We start from the raw sequence: 14881 nt of genomic DNA on the forward strand, positions 1-14881 counted from the left end.
GTCCCAGTGAAAAGTGATTATCAGTACTGCAAGAAGTGAAAAGAATTTTGGAAAGTAGCTGGAATTTCACTCTGCAAGCACTATCTAGTAATGAGTATTCATTGAGATAACCAAGGAGAGCATCTTTTGTTTAATAAGTCAGGTTAAAATGTATGGACTTCAAAAAGATTTATGTCAAAAATAAGATGCAAAAGATTTTCAATTCTAAAGAGATGATTCTTGGTTACGTGAAAATCTGATTTAGGTGGCATACCTTGTTGACCCACAGTGAAGTGCTTTTGAGGAAAGTCTTGAGTATTACAGAAAGTAGTTGGATTCAAACTAAGTAAAATATTGGAAAGAATGTGAAAGAATATTCCAGCATTAGAGGCAAAATAGAAAGGTTCACTCCAATCCTTTTCCCTTTATGAATGTGCATGTGTCTTTGGTTTCCTAAAGTGCTTTTTGTGTTTAAATTGACAGGAAGGGAAGAACAAGTCTTAATGCCTTATGGCTCCAAGATCTGTTTTCCAGTCATTTCACATATGGCTCAGAATGTTAATAATGGAAAGTTGATCTATGTTGACTGCTTGCCAACTTTATTACTTAAACTCATTCCTTGACAATAAATCTTGTCCTTTCAAGGACAATTCTGGAATTAGACTCAGAATTCTGACAGTATGACTCTTCTGTTACTGAAAATTACATCTATCATTTAAAGCATTTTATTCTGCTAAACCTGTAATGAAAATTTTTGAAACATCACATTTCTAGGAACTCCTAAAGAAGAAATCATCCATTCAGTGAGAGCAAATGAACACACCAACAGACTGAAACAAAGCATCTTTGCAGGAGACATGAATGCCAGAAAGCGAAGAGAACTACAGTCAGGGTCTCTGCTGGCATGGTCCAAGCCCACCGTGGCATGACCCAGAGAGATGAGTCAGCAGAGTGCTATGGACACCACCCATACTCCTCTCACAGATCAACAAGCCAGCACATAACCCAGGGAGATAGATAATAGTGATGCTGTGCTCTGTAGAGGGTAGTAGCAACAGTGGGATTTCTTCTGGAATAAATCTGTAGTGAGCCAGATGTTTCTTCTGACTGTATTACTTCTGACAGTGTATAATCCAAAATTGTTTCCTTGGCCTTCCAAAGAGTTTTCTACGCTACCTAACGGCTGCAATAAATCCCTTTCTTCTTAAACTAGCTAAAGTGGATTTTTGTTCTCTACAAAACAGATCCTGCCACTAAGAACCCCACTAGTATTTGTTGACATGATTAGGGAGAAAGTTAAGCCACTGTAAGGGGGGAAAAGCAGCTCCAAGTACAAGGGCTTAAATGTGTTAGAAGCTTCTTTTTCATATCACAGTTCAAGATGAATATCTGGGCTATGCTCCATAAAGTCATCTAGATACACAGGTTGCTGGGTCAAATCTGCCATCTTCTACATTTGACTTTTCTCGCTAGGTCAAAAGTGTTTTCTCCAGTGATTGTCAACTTCACTGGTTCCACATTCCAGGCCACAGAAGGGAACAAAAGAAAATATGAAGGGCAAACAACTTTATTTTGAAAAACACAAAGCAGAAGTGGTTACTAAAACTTAGGCCTTGCGGGGTGGCTGACATCTGTAATTCCAGCACTTTGGGAGGTCAGTGCAAGAGGATCACTTGAGCCCAAGAGTTTAAGACCAGCCTGGGCAACACAGGGAGATACGTTCTCTACAAGAATTAAAATAAAAAATAAAACAAATTAGCCAGGTGTGGTGATGTATGCCTGTAGTCCCAGCTACTTGGGAAGCTGAGGTGGGAGGATCTCTTGAGCACTGATCAAGGCTGCAATGAGCTATGATCACAACACTGCATTCCAGCTTGGGTGACAGAGCATGACCTTGTCTCACAAAAATAAAATAAAACCTAGAAGCTAAAACCAAAACTCAGAGCCTTCTCAAGAGAATGTGGGAAACGTAGCCTGTAACTGGAGTAGCCGTTAGTCTAGCCAAAACTTGATGGGTGTGGGGTGTTCTCTTAGTAAAAGAAGAAAAGAGAAATGGACATGGAAAAAATTCCAAAACTTTATTCAAGAGGACATCATCAGCTTTTGAGACTTCAGCTGTCCCCTGCAAATGGGCTTTTACTCTCCTCTCTTTTCTTAAAGCAAAAATACCTGCAGGAAGCCGCAGAGCAGTGGCAAGATCAGAAAGCATACTCCTCCGTCCTTCTACCTAAGTAGCAATGTAACAGTGAGATGGGCATAGCTATTTTAACTCTCTTACTAAAGTAAAACATTTAGATTTTGAAACACCAACTCCTCCTCCAATGTAGAACTTCCTCTGTGTAGACCCTACGAGATACAGAAGTCAGCAAGGCTGGCCTGACCACTGCCCTGTTGATGCTTTCGTTCTGGGATGGAAGATTAATGTTTTGGTAGTTGATTATTTAACTAATCATTAAGAGTGCTCCAAGGAAGTACAAAATGGATATGTGTATAAATGGATATGTGTCATAAGTAAATGGATATAAGTGTCATAAGTATAGGACACAAGAATTTGACCTTGGCTGAAGAGATCACAATGCATTTTCCTCTTAAAGTGATATTTAAGTATATAAAAAATTATGAACAGATTTACTAGTGAAATTTATTTCTGCAAGTTGGCAAATTGTTTACATAACCTTTCTGTTTAACTCTTTAGTTATGATTAGATTAGGAGTTTTTTTTTTCACTTAAAAACAGGTATCAACATTTTTTGAGTAGGTATTCATTTACTTGGCTTAAACACGATGTATGAAAATGTAGCTGGGCACCATGGCTCACACCTGTAATCCCAGCACTTTGGGAGGCCGAGTCAGGAGGATGACTTGAGCTCAGGAGTTTGAGACCAGCCTGGGTAACATGAAGAAACCCTATCTCTACCAAAATACAAAAATTAGCTGGGCATGGTGGTACACACCTGTAATCCCAGCTACTTAGGGGGCTGAGGTGGGAGGATCGCTTGAGCCCAGGAGGTCAATGCTGCAGTGAGCCATGTTTACACCACCGCATTCCAGTCTGGGCCTCAAGGTGAGACTCTGTCTAAATAAATAAAGAAATAAATAAATAAATGGAAGAAGGAGAAGGAGGAGGCGGTGGTGGCGGAGGAGGAGGAAGAGGAGGAGAAGGAAGAGAAAGAAAAAGAAGAGGAAGAGGAAGAGGAAGAAGAAGCTTCTATGGGGAAGTTTAGGGAGAGGGGCTTCTCATACAGGAATTGTCTTTTGCAACATACAGGCTAAAATCATCAAAGTGCAAGACAATCAGTAAAGCTTCACCATTCAGAAACCAATCAATGTCCTTTTCAGTATCAGTTAAGTTACATATTAATTAGTACATCAACAGTTTGAGGAACCCACTATAAGATTTCAGGGACTCAGGATAAATTTCTTTACTCAAGAATAGGATGTAAGCCATGAATCATAAGACCTCCCTAAGGTGGATTAATTTGGAAACCTGCCAAATGTGGCGTCTAGGTTATCATATCCTTGATAAGAATTTGTATTTATCTGAAAGCTAATAAAAATAATTATATTTTTTCTCCTTTCAAGTTACAGATAATAGGAAATTATACAAATTTTACCTCCCGTTCTAGCTTTTTTGACTTACTATAGCATGGAGATATTTTGATATGTTGATAAAAAAGCTTTTTTAAACAAAATTATAGTATTCCATTTTATAGATATACTATTAGTGTATTTAACCAGCCCCTTATTGGTGAGCATGTAGATCATTTCCAATATATTGCATTATAAACAATGCTTCAATGAATTATATCCAAATGTCATTTCATTCTTATGTGTTTGTATCTATAGGAAAAATCCTAGCCCATTTGAAATTTACCGTGGGTTAGGGTGTGAGGCATACATCAAACCGTATTTTTTTCTCCATGTGGCTTCCTCGTAGTTCCCAGATGATTCATTGATAGCACCTCTTTTTCTCACTGATTTAAGATACCACATTTATTATATACTAAAACTCCATATGGATTTAGGCCTATTTCTGACTATACATTTTGTGTTAGTCTGTTTGCCTATTCATGTGTCATAACAATAATAATCACTGAGGCTTTATCTGATAGAGAAAAATCTTCCTTTAGTGGTTTTCTTTTGTGGAGATTTCATATTTTTTTGTTTCTATTTCCATATGTGCTTTTTCTGTTTTTTGAGACAGGTTGTTGTTGTGTTGCCCAGGCTGGTCTCAAACTCCTGGGCTCAAGCAATCCTTCTTCCTCGGAATAGCTGGGATTACATGTGCATACCACCATGCCTGGCTTACTTTCATATAAACTTTAAAATTATTTCTGGTCTAGTCTGGTTCTAAAAAAACCCAGATTTTATTTTTATTGAAATCACATTAAATATATAAATTAAGTTCAACATCTTGATAATATTGACTCTTCCTATCCAAAATGCCTTTCCATTTGTTCAAGACTTCCTTTTCTCTTTCAAAGAATGTTTTAATGTTTTTGTCTGTAGAATACTCAGCCTTGAACGTTTCTTTTTAGGCTCATCACCTCGCTATGGGGTCTTCTATTATATTTTCAATGAATATTGATTGTATACATGAAAAAATTTGCATATTAATTTTGTACCTTCCTAATTTACTGAATGTTTTGTTTGTTTGTAGTAGTTTTTATTTGACCTCCTTGAATTTTCTAGATATGTTATATGATTTACATATAGTGATAGTTTTATTGCTTTGTTAATTCTCACATCTCTAATTTCTTTATCTGGCATAATCGCATTGGCTAGCATTTCTGGTAGAATGTTAAATAATAGTGATGATAGAACCTTTCTTAGCTTGTTCCTGAGTGGGGATGCCCTAGTAATTCTCCCTGAAATGTACTACTGATTTGGGAGGTGAAATAATTATATTTCAACATTCAAAGATGTATCCATTGATAAATACTTTCTTAAGAATTTCATCAAGAATGGTTATTAAATTTTGTCAAGTATCTTTTTAGCATATATGAAGATAAAGGTGATCATATGATTCTCCTCCTTATGCCTACTAATTGGTAGATATAAATAGATTAATAGGTTTTCTAAGATTGAACCTCCTTTGCAGACTTGTAATAAATCCTATTGGAAATGGTACATTTCTCTTTTAATGTACTGCTAGATTTATTTAGGAGTTTTCTTTAATATTCATATGATATTGGAGATAGTTTTCATCAGATTTTACCATCAGTGTCCTGCTTGCTTTATCAAAATAATCTAGAATTCTTTTTGAAGATCTCGTAAAATTGCTCAGAGAAATAATTTCAACCTGGTGTTTGGCCAGGGAAAATGTGCAAGAGGTGGCAGTATCTCTTTGATGAAATTCTGAGTTTCTGTTAATGAAAATTATGCTACTTAGATTTTATGTCTTTTCTAAGCTTGAGTATAAAATTGTCCAATTTATTAAGATTTTTTTCATTTTTATGATAATTTCCTCTCCTAATCCTTCTCATTTTATTAGCACATTTTTACATTTTTTTGATTAAGTTAGTAGTTTACGTTTTTTGACTTTTTTTTTCAAAGCAGCAGCTTTCAGTTTTTGTGTTCCAACTTCTTAAATTCTGCTTTTATCTTTATTGACTTTTTCCCTTGATTCTCCTTCATTTTATTTTGTTTCTTTTTTAACTTCTAAAGTTAAATGTCAAATTCATTTTTTTAGTCTTTCATGTTTATAATGGAAGTATTATTTCCTCTCCTCTCACTATTGTTTTAGCAATTTGTAGTTTTCTTATTATTGTTTGTTAGATGTTTTGCAATTATAGTTTTGTTTTTTTCTCTTTGATTCAACAATTGTTTAAGTGAGATTGTAAAAGCTAAGAGGTATTGGCTTTTCATTTTTAAATTTAATTATTAATTTCTAGTATTACATAGTGATCACAGAATGTTGTCCATATCACTTCAATTTTTTGTAATGTATTTAGGTTTTCTTTGAGTCTTAATATATCATCAATTTCTGTGATCATGGACACTTAAACAGAAATGTGTACTCTTTTTTCAGGATACAGAGTATGATATTTATAATTAAATCTGCCTAATTCATTGTGTCATCTAGATTGACTTACTTTTTTCCTCTTCATCTATTATGGCCTGAGAAAGGTGAATTAAAGTTTTCTTCTATTAGTAAGTTTCTGTTTTTTCTTATAGCTCCTCTAGTTGCTTGAAGCATAAATTTTCATAACTGTTACATCACTATTGTGAATTACCTTTATTATTATAAAGTTCATTCCTTTACCTCATTTAATATGAATTGTACATTCCATAATATTAGACTGCGACCTTTACATTCTCTCCTTCTCTCTCTCTCTCTCTTTTTTTTCATTTGCCTGATATGCCATTCCCCCATTTTGACCGTTCTGAAATACTTTATCTTAGAGTGCATCTCTTAAAGACAGTGTAGAATAGGTTTAATAAACTAATTTGAAATCTCTTTGTAATTGGTTTAAGCCTACTTACTCTTATTGATATGAAAAACATATTTAATCTTAGTTTCATTATTCAATATTGTATTTTCTGAATTTATAGATTGTTTTATATCTTTATAAGCTTTGTGTTCTGTTTTTCTCTGTTTTGCTTTCTATGTGTGATTCTACTGATATTAAGAAAGGTTTGTGATTTTGTTCTCACTGTTATTTTATAATTATAGCTTTATTTAACATCCTTAGTTCTTCACAAATCATTATTAATAAGAATTCTCTAGATAAATAGAACCAATAGGTTAGATAGATAGATTCATTATATGAAATTAACTCACATGATTATGAAGTCTGAGAAGTCCCAAGATCTTCATTTGGCAAGGTGGAGACCTAGGAGAGCCAAGGATACAATTCTAGTCCAAGTGCAAAGGCCGGAGACTGAGGAAAGCCAATAGTGTTAGTTCTAGTCTGAGTTCAAAGGTCTAAGAACCAAGAGAGCTAATGGGATAAGATTCAGTCTGAGTACAAGTCTGAAGGAAGGAAAAGACCAGTGTTCCAGCTCACACACAGTCAAGCAGAGACAGTAAATGCTCTCTTCTCTTTCTTTTTGTTTTATTCAGACTTGGATGAGGCCCACCCATATTAGGAGGGCAGTCTGCTTTGCTCAGTCTACTGACTCAGATGTTCATCTCATCCAGAAACACCCTCACAGACACACCCAGAACAATGTTTAACCACATATCACACACCCAGAACAACGTTTAACCAAATTTCTGGGCACTCCTGACCCAATCAAATTGACACATAAAATTAACTATCACAAGTCTCCCCCTTGTCAAGTCGGCCCCCAAATATGTCTCATTAAACCATATTTAATCTCCAAATAAAGACAATAACAAGGCTATAATTCTCCCTAACATGATACAACTATACCATACATAACCAAAAAAGCACCTACCATTGCCTCAGAAAAGAAAGAAAAGTTCTTGGGTGATGTTTATTCTTCTCCTTGATATCCTATAACTTAAATACTATGATGTAAAATTAACAATACTTAAAAATACTACGATATAAAATCAGTATTTTTTTACATGATAAGAAAGAAAACAAAGGTATTTGAGGTGTGTGTCTCTGTGTGTGTCACACACATTCATAACAAAATAAGGGGAAAACACTTATGACAACTACAGTCCTTGTTTCTATAGCTGGCCATATGGTCATAGCTAGTATTTACCTTTTTCCACTACCCATTTTGTATTCCCTTTGTTTTCAGCAAACACCTCAGCTGGTAATGGTTCTTTTCCTGGTTAAGAGGTCTAAATCTTCACTCTATAAGATTTGGAGATGTTGGTAGTGTAATGTTGCCTGGATTGGGCTGTTGTAGTTTTCTGTTGACCTTAACCACGTTGCATGGTAATCCTGAAATGCCCTAAGGGCTCTTCTGTATTGCAGACATACTCTTCCTTACTTCCACTGTGGCATAGCAGTTTAACTTCCTCTTTGTAGTTGGGACAAATCACCCTGGTCAAAGCATTAACTTCCTTCTTTGCCTATTGATTAAGAGGCTTGAAGAGCCCAAAGTAACCAGACAGCAGGCTTAACTTCCAGTTCAGTGGAATCATTGTGTCTCTTGGTGAAAGCCTTTCTCTTTCTGAGACTGAGGGCATAAGATTGCAAAAACTGGAAGCAACATTTTTGCTAGTGGGTCACTAGGGGTAATAGTGAGTGGTGCAACTTCCATTTCCACCCCAGTGACTCCTGGATGATGAATCTTGGCTGTGGGAGAAATAGCATCATACAGTGGACACTGATTCAGAGTATATACAGCCTTCTAGAGAACCTTATCCCCACCTTGCAAGATGTTACCACCTAGCTGATATTGTAACTGCCTCTTCAAAAGACCATTTCATTGTTCTGTCAAACCAGCTCTTCAGATGGTGGGGAACATGGTAAGACCAGTGAATGCCATGAGCATAGGCCCATTGCTGCACTTCCTTTGCTGTGAAATGTTTTCCTTATTGGAAGCACAGCTGTGTGGCATACCAGGACAGTGTATAAGACTTCTATAAGTCCATGGATGGTAGTTCTGGCAGAAGCATTACATGCAGAGAAGGCATATCCATATCCAGAGTTAAGTCTATTTTAGTAAGAAATAGACTGCCCCTTCTGTGATGGAAGAAGTTCCATGTAATCAACCTACCACCAGTAGCTGGCTGATCACCCTGGGGAGTTTTGGATTCAGTGTTGGTCTCTGCTGCTAGCAGACTGGCATGTGGCAGTGGCTGTAGCCAGGTCTGCCTTGGTAAATGGAAGTCTGTATTGCTGAACCCATACACAACCTCCATCCCTGCCACATGGCCACTGTGTTCATGAGCCAATTGGGCAATGACAGGAGTGGCTAGGGAAAGAGGCTGACTGGTGTCCACAGAATCCACTTGATTAAAAGCCTCCTCTGCTGAGGTCACCCTTAGGTGAGCATTTATGTGAGACGCAAATATCTTCATGGTTTTTTGTCCATTGAAATAAGTCTATCCACTTACCTCTTCTCCAAATTTTCTTGTTACCAGTTTTCCAATCGTGCTCCTTCCAAGCGCCTGACCATCTAGCTAAACCATTGGTCACAGGCCCAGAATCTGTATATAATGGTTCATCTGGCCATTTCTCTTTCTAAGCACAGTGCATGATCAGGTGTACTGCCCAAAGTTCTGTCCACTGGGAGCATTTTCCTTTACCATTGTTGGTTGGTGATGGCCCAGAAAGGGGCTATAGTGCTGCAGCTGTCCACTTTCAGGTGGTTCCTGCCTGTCATGCAGAGCCATCTGTAAACCAAGCTGTGGCCTTTCCTTCCTCTGTCAGCTGATCTTAGAGAACTCACAAGGCCATAGGTGCAGGCTAGGAGAAAGAAGGCAGTGTAGCATAAGGCCTGTTCTCTGTTTGCTTTGCTTTGCTTTCTGTATGTGATTCTACTGATATTTTAAAAGATACGTACGTTTGTTTTCACTGTTGCCTTTGTAATTACAGCTTTATTTAATATGCTTATTCATATCTTTAGTTCCCTTATATGAGTAAATATAAAATTGAGATCTTTCATACTTTTCCTCCTTTCCCTACCTCATCTATATCACTAGCTTTAGAATTTACAACTGTATTGTGAAATATTCATATAGATTTACTTATATGTCAATTTTAAGTGATATCTTTTTACTCCAGATAGTACATATCTAGGAAAATCAATATTTTTTTTACCCACTTTCTTTCCCATTTCTCTTCCAATGTTTTTGTTGTAATTTCTACCATGTTAGGGCATACAGTACTAATATTCTCTTATGTCCTCTAATCTCCACATTTTTTAGTCTGAGTTCTACATTTTACATATATACCTGCATATGTATCATGAATTAAGTAATTTATAGATGACATCATGAGAATAACTTATAGACATTCAGTTATATATCTGCTTTAAGTAAATTAAGCAAAAACATCAGGAAATTATAAACTCAAATGAAATTTAACTCTTAAATCCAACAATTTGAAATGAAACATGGACTAAAACATTTTTCTGGCAATAATCCTTTTCATTTGGCCTTTTCTGTTCTCTTTCCAACCTCCCCACCTCAAAAAAATCAACCAAGAAATCAAAAAGCAGCTATACAGTATCATCAAATCCATGTTAAATCCACATATGGTTTGGAAATATTTGAGACCTAGCCATGTATAAGCAAAGGCAGATGCTTAACTTTTTTTTTTCAGTTGACAGTTTCAGTGTTATTAACTCTGTTGGATATTAGAAATACTCTCAATTCTACCCACTAGAATATACTATTGTAACTTAACACAACATCCTAGAATTGATATCTTCGTCTACTTTCAGATCCTAAGGGCTATCCTGCAATTCATTCATCTAGAATAGACTCCAAGAGCTTCAAGAATGGGCTTCTGGAGTGCATTCCAACTCCATTCTTGCTTCTTGGTCCCTCTGGTGCTGGTCTGGCCTCCAAGGATGTGAGCCAAAGGTTTCTAAATGTTTGATGAGTTTCAGAGTGTTTGACTTAATTTTGGTTGATGCACTGACAGTTGGGGCACTTCAAAAAAAAATTTATGGGTTTATTGTTTTTCTGGATTCTTGCATAGGTTACTTCACTTTTCTTAGTTTTTAAAATATGAATAATAATGCCTTCCTTGCCAGTTTCACAAACTCTGTTTTATTTGTGTGTGAGGGCTAAATTAGCAATGCATGTAAAAGTACTTTACAAGATGTATAATATGAAACAAATAGGAGAGTGACATTATTTACTTTTGTTTGGTGGCAGGTAAAGGGGAGAAAATAGCATAGAACCACTTATATCACAGTCTCAGTGATAGAAACCAGTGGAAGAGAGCACATGGTAAGACTCTAAAATTGTGTTTAATTTTCTTTATTCAACTACATACTGCCATGTGCTAAATGTCTAAGTCTCCATTAATTATTCATCAGAGCTGGCAAGTATAGCTTGATATTTGATCTACACACCTTGCCTGGAAAATATATCAATGTCATCCATATTCTTGGACTTTCTTTCCTGAATAATTTTTATCAACACATTGGCACCAGCTGTGGCTTCAAAACATTCAAAGCAACCATATTTAAGTACTTTAAAATCTAGTGAATAGGAATTTTATTGGACCTATCAAAATTGTTGCCAAATGGGACATTTGAGAACACGACTAACTTTTGAACACGTTTTTAAACACAATGATGTTTAAAGCTTGTGAATAAAATGCTTTTATCTTGTGAATTTTGATAGTTAACTCTAATCAGTGTGTCCCTGAAACCTTGACTATGGAAGAAAAGGAGTAGAGCAGGTTGGGCGAATAGAATGCTCCACTGATTGTCCCACTCCACCCCGACAAGGATACCAATTTAACAACCATCTACATGAAAAAAGCACTTTCACAAGAACCAAAGATCAAGCAAGCACCCACAGTACCTAGTTTTAACTTCATATTGCTGAAAGAGGCCCTGAAGAGGGAAGGAGACAGATTTGAATCACTGATGCCACTTTTTCCCCCCTATTTCCTGGCACCTGCTGCAAGGCATGGAGAATGAATCTGTGTACTTGGGAGAGGAAGAGTACAGCAATTGTGAAACATTGCACTGAACTCAGTGGTGCCTTGTCACAGCAGAAAGCAAAACAATACTGAAATCAGCTGACTCCTGCCCACAGAGGTAGTATTTAAACCAGCCCTAGCCAGAGGGGACTCACCCATCCCAGTGGTTAGCACTTGAGTTTTGGCAAGCTTTCCCACTGTAAGCTAAAGTGCCCTGGGGTATTAAATAAACTTGAAAGGTAGTCTAGGCCACAAGGACTGCAACTCCTAGGAGAGCCCTAGGTCTGAACTGGGCTCAGAGCTAATGAATGGGGGCAGCATGCGACCTACTGAGTCAGTAGCTGGGGCAGCTAAGGGAGTATGTGTGCCACCCCTCTCCCAACCCCAGGCTGCACAGCTCGTGGCTCCAAAAGAGGCCCCTCCTTTTTCTACTTAAGGAGAAGGATGATTGCGGAGGACTTTGTCTTGCATGGTGGATACTAGCTCAGTCACAGTAAGATAGGGCACCAGTCAGAGTTTGAGGCCCCCTTTCTAGGCCCTAGCTCCTGGACAATGTTACTAGATACACCCTGGGCCAGAAAGGGAACCTGCTACCTTGAAGGGAAGAACTCAGTCCTGACAGGACCTATCATCTGCTGATTAAAGAGCCCATGGGCACTGAATAACCAGTAGCAATACCCTGGTCATATATTATGGGCCTTGGGTGAGACTCTGAGACTTTCTGGCTTCAGGTGAAACTTCACACATTCCCAGCTGTGGTGGGTAAGGGGAGAGACTCCTGCTTGAGAAACTCAGAAGGAAAAATTAGGGGGTTTTGCCTTGCACCCTTGGTAACAACTTGGCCACAGCAGGGTAGAGCACAAAGCAGGTTCTTGGGGTCCCTAATTCCAGGCCTCTGCTCTTGGATGGCATCTCTGGACCTGTGCTGGGCCAGAGTGGAGCCCGCTGCCCTGAAGTGTGAATTGCAGTCCAGGCAGCATTCATGACAAGCTGACTGAAGAGCCCTTGGGCCTTAAGGGAACATTGACAGCAGCCTGGCAGGACTTCCCATGGACCTGTGGTGGTGGCCACTGAGTGAGGATCTTCTGCCTGTGGAAAGGGGAGGGAGGAGTGGGAAGGCTCCACATTGTGGTTGAGTGCAAGCTCAGTCACAGTACAATAGAATACCAGGTAGACTTCTAAGGTTTTTGACTCTAGTCCTTGGCTCCCAGATAGCACCTCTGGACCCTCTGGGACCTGGAAGAACTTGCCACCCTGAAGAAAAGTATGTAAGACTGACAGGCTTCCCCACCTGCTGATTGTAGAGCTCCAAGGTCTTGAGTAAACATAGGCAGTAGCCAGGTAGTGGTTATAACAGGTCTTGGATGAGACCCAGTGCTGTGCTGGCTTCAGATCTGACCCAATGTAGTTATAGTGGTGGTGGCCACAGGGGTGCTTGTATTAGTCCACCGCCAGCTCCAGGTGACTCAGAACAGAGACAGAAACTTCACCTGTTTGGGAGAAAGTAAGGGAGGAGAATAAGGATCTCTGCTGGATAATTCAGAGACTTATTCCAGATCTTATCCAAGATCATCAAGGCAGTACTTCACAAGTCTGCAAGAACCATAGTGTTACTGGACTTGGGGTGCCCCCTAATGTAGACATGGATCACAATCCCAAGTCTTTTCAAATACCTAGAAAGCCTTCTCAAGAAAGGTAGGTACAAACAAGATGAAACTATGAAGACTACAATAAACACCAAACTCTTCAATGCACAGACACAGATGAACATTCCCAAGCAAGAAGACCATCCAGAAAAACATGACCTAACCAAATGAACTAAATAAGGCACCAGGGACCAATCCTGGAGAAACAGAGCTACGTGACCTTTCAGACAGAGAATTCAAGATAGCAGTGTTGAGGAAACTCAACTAAATTCAAGATAACATAGGAAGGAATTCAGAATTCTATCAGATAAATCTAACAAAGAGGTTGAAATAATTAATAAGAATAAGTAGAAATTCTCGAGTTGAAAAATGCAATTGACTTTCTGAAGAATGCATCAGAACCTTGTAATAGCAGAATTGATCAAGCAGAAGAAAGAACTAGTGAGCTTGAAGACAGGCTATTTGACAATATACAGTCAGAGGAGACAAAAGAAAAAAAGAATAAAACACAATGAAGCTTGCCTGTGGGATCTAGAAAATAGCCTCAGAAGAGAAAATCTAAGAGTTATTGGCCTTTAAGAGGAGGTAGAGAAAGAGATAGGGGTAGAAAGTTTATTCAAAGAGATAGTAACAGAGAACTTCCCAAACCCAGAGAGAGATACCAAGATCTAAGTATAAGAAGGTTATAGAACACCAAGCAGATTTAACTCAAAGAAGTTAAACACTTTTACCCCAGAACAGTATATCCAGTAAAAATATTCTTCAAACGTGAAGGAGAAATACTTTCCCAGACAAAAGCTGAGGGATTTCATCAATACCAGACCCATCTTCAAGACAAATAGTCAAACTTTCAAAGGTCAAGGGTAAAGAAAGAATCCTAAAATCAGCAAGATAAAAGAAACAAATAACATACAATGGAGGTCCAATACGTCTGGCAGCAGACTTTTCCGTGCAAATTTTACAGGCCAGGAGAGAGTGCCGAAAGAAAAAAAAAAACACTTTTACCCCAGAATAGTATATCCAGTGAAAATATTCTTCAAGCATGAAGGAGAAATACTTTCCCAGACAAACAAAAGCTGAGGGATTTTATCAATGTCAGACCCATCCCACAAGAAATGCTAAAGGGAGTACTTCAATAAGAAAGAAAAGGACATTAATGAGCAATAAGACATCATCTGAAGGTACAAGGCTCACTGGTAATAGTAAGTACATAGAAAAACAGAAAATATTATGACACCATAACTGTGGTGTGTAATCTGCTCTTATCTTAAACAGAAAGACTAAAAGATGAATGAATCAGAAATAATAACCACAACTTTTCAAGCCATAGTACAGCAAGATATAAATAGAAACAACAAAAAGTTAAAAAGCAGGGAGAGTCAAAGTATAGAGTTTTTATTAGTGTTCCTTTTGTTTATTTGCTTATGCAAAGAATGTTATCAGCTTAAAATAATGGGTTATAAAATAGTATTTGAAATCTTGACTGCGATTTTCAAAACCAACTAGATTATTATTCAAATAGGCCTACCAGTTGGGAAAAAAATTTCTGTTGCACAGGACTTAGTCTACAATGATTGAATTTTGAACGCCCACTAAAATTCTGACAAAATGCCCTCTAATGGATAAGCCTCTATTTCCCATTAGAGATACTCTGAACCCATGTTTTAGAAATAGGCTTAACGTACACAAACAAAATTTTGGAGATTGCATGCAGAAACAATCT

General features: G+C 37.7%; 1 long non-coding RNA gene across 2 annotated transcripts in view; it reads left to right on the plus strand.

The window, feature by feature from the left end:
* Positions 1-2493, plus strand: part of LOC105482775 (uncharacterized) — a 36912-nt gene extending 34419 nt beyond the window's left edge. For both annotated transcript variants that reach the window (XR_011617504.1, XR_011617512.1), the window contains one exon: positions 754-2493. This is a non-coding gene — a long non-coding RNA (uncharacterized lncRNA). The remainder of the gene's footprint in view (positions 1-753) is intronic.
* The last annotated feature ends 12388 nt before the right edge of the window (positions 2494-14881 follow it).

This window comes from Macaca nemestrina, chromosome 1 (genome assembly GCF_043159975.1).
Source record: "Macaca nemestrina isolate mMacNem1 chromosome 1, mMacNem.hap1, whole genome shotgun sequence".
Taxonomy (NCBI): domain Eukaryota; kingdom Metazoa; phylum Chordata; class Mammalia; order Primates; family Cercopithecidae; genus Macaca; species Macaca nemestrina.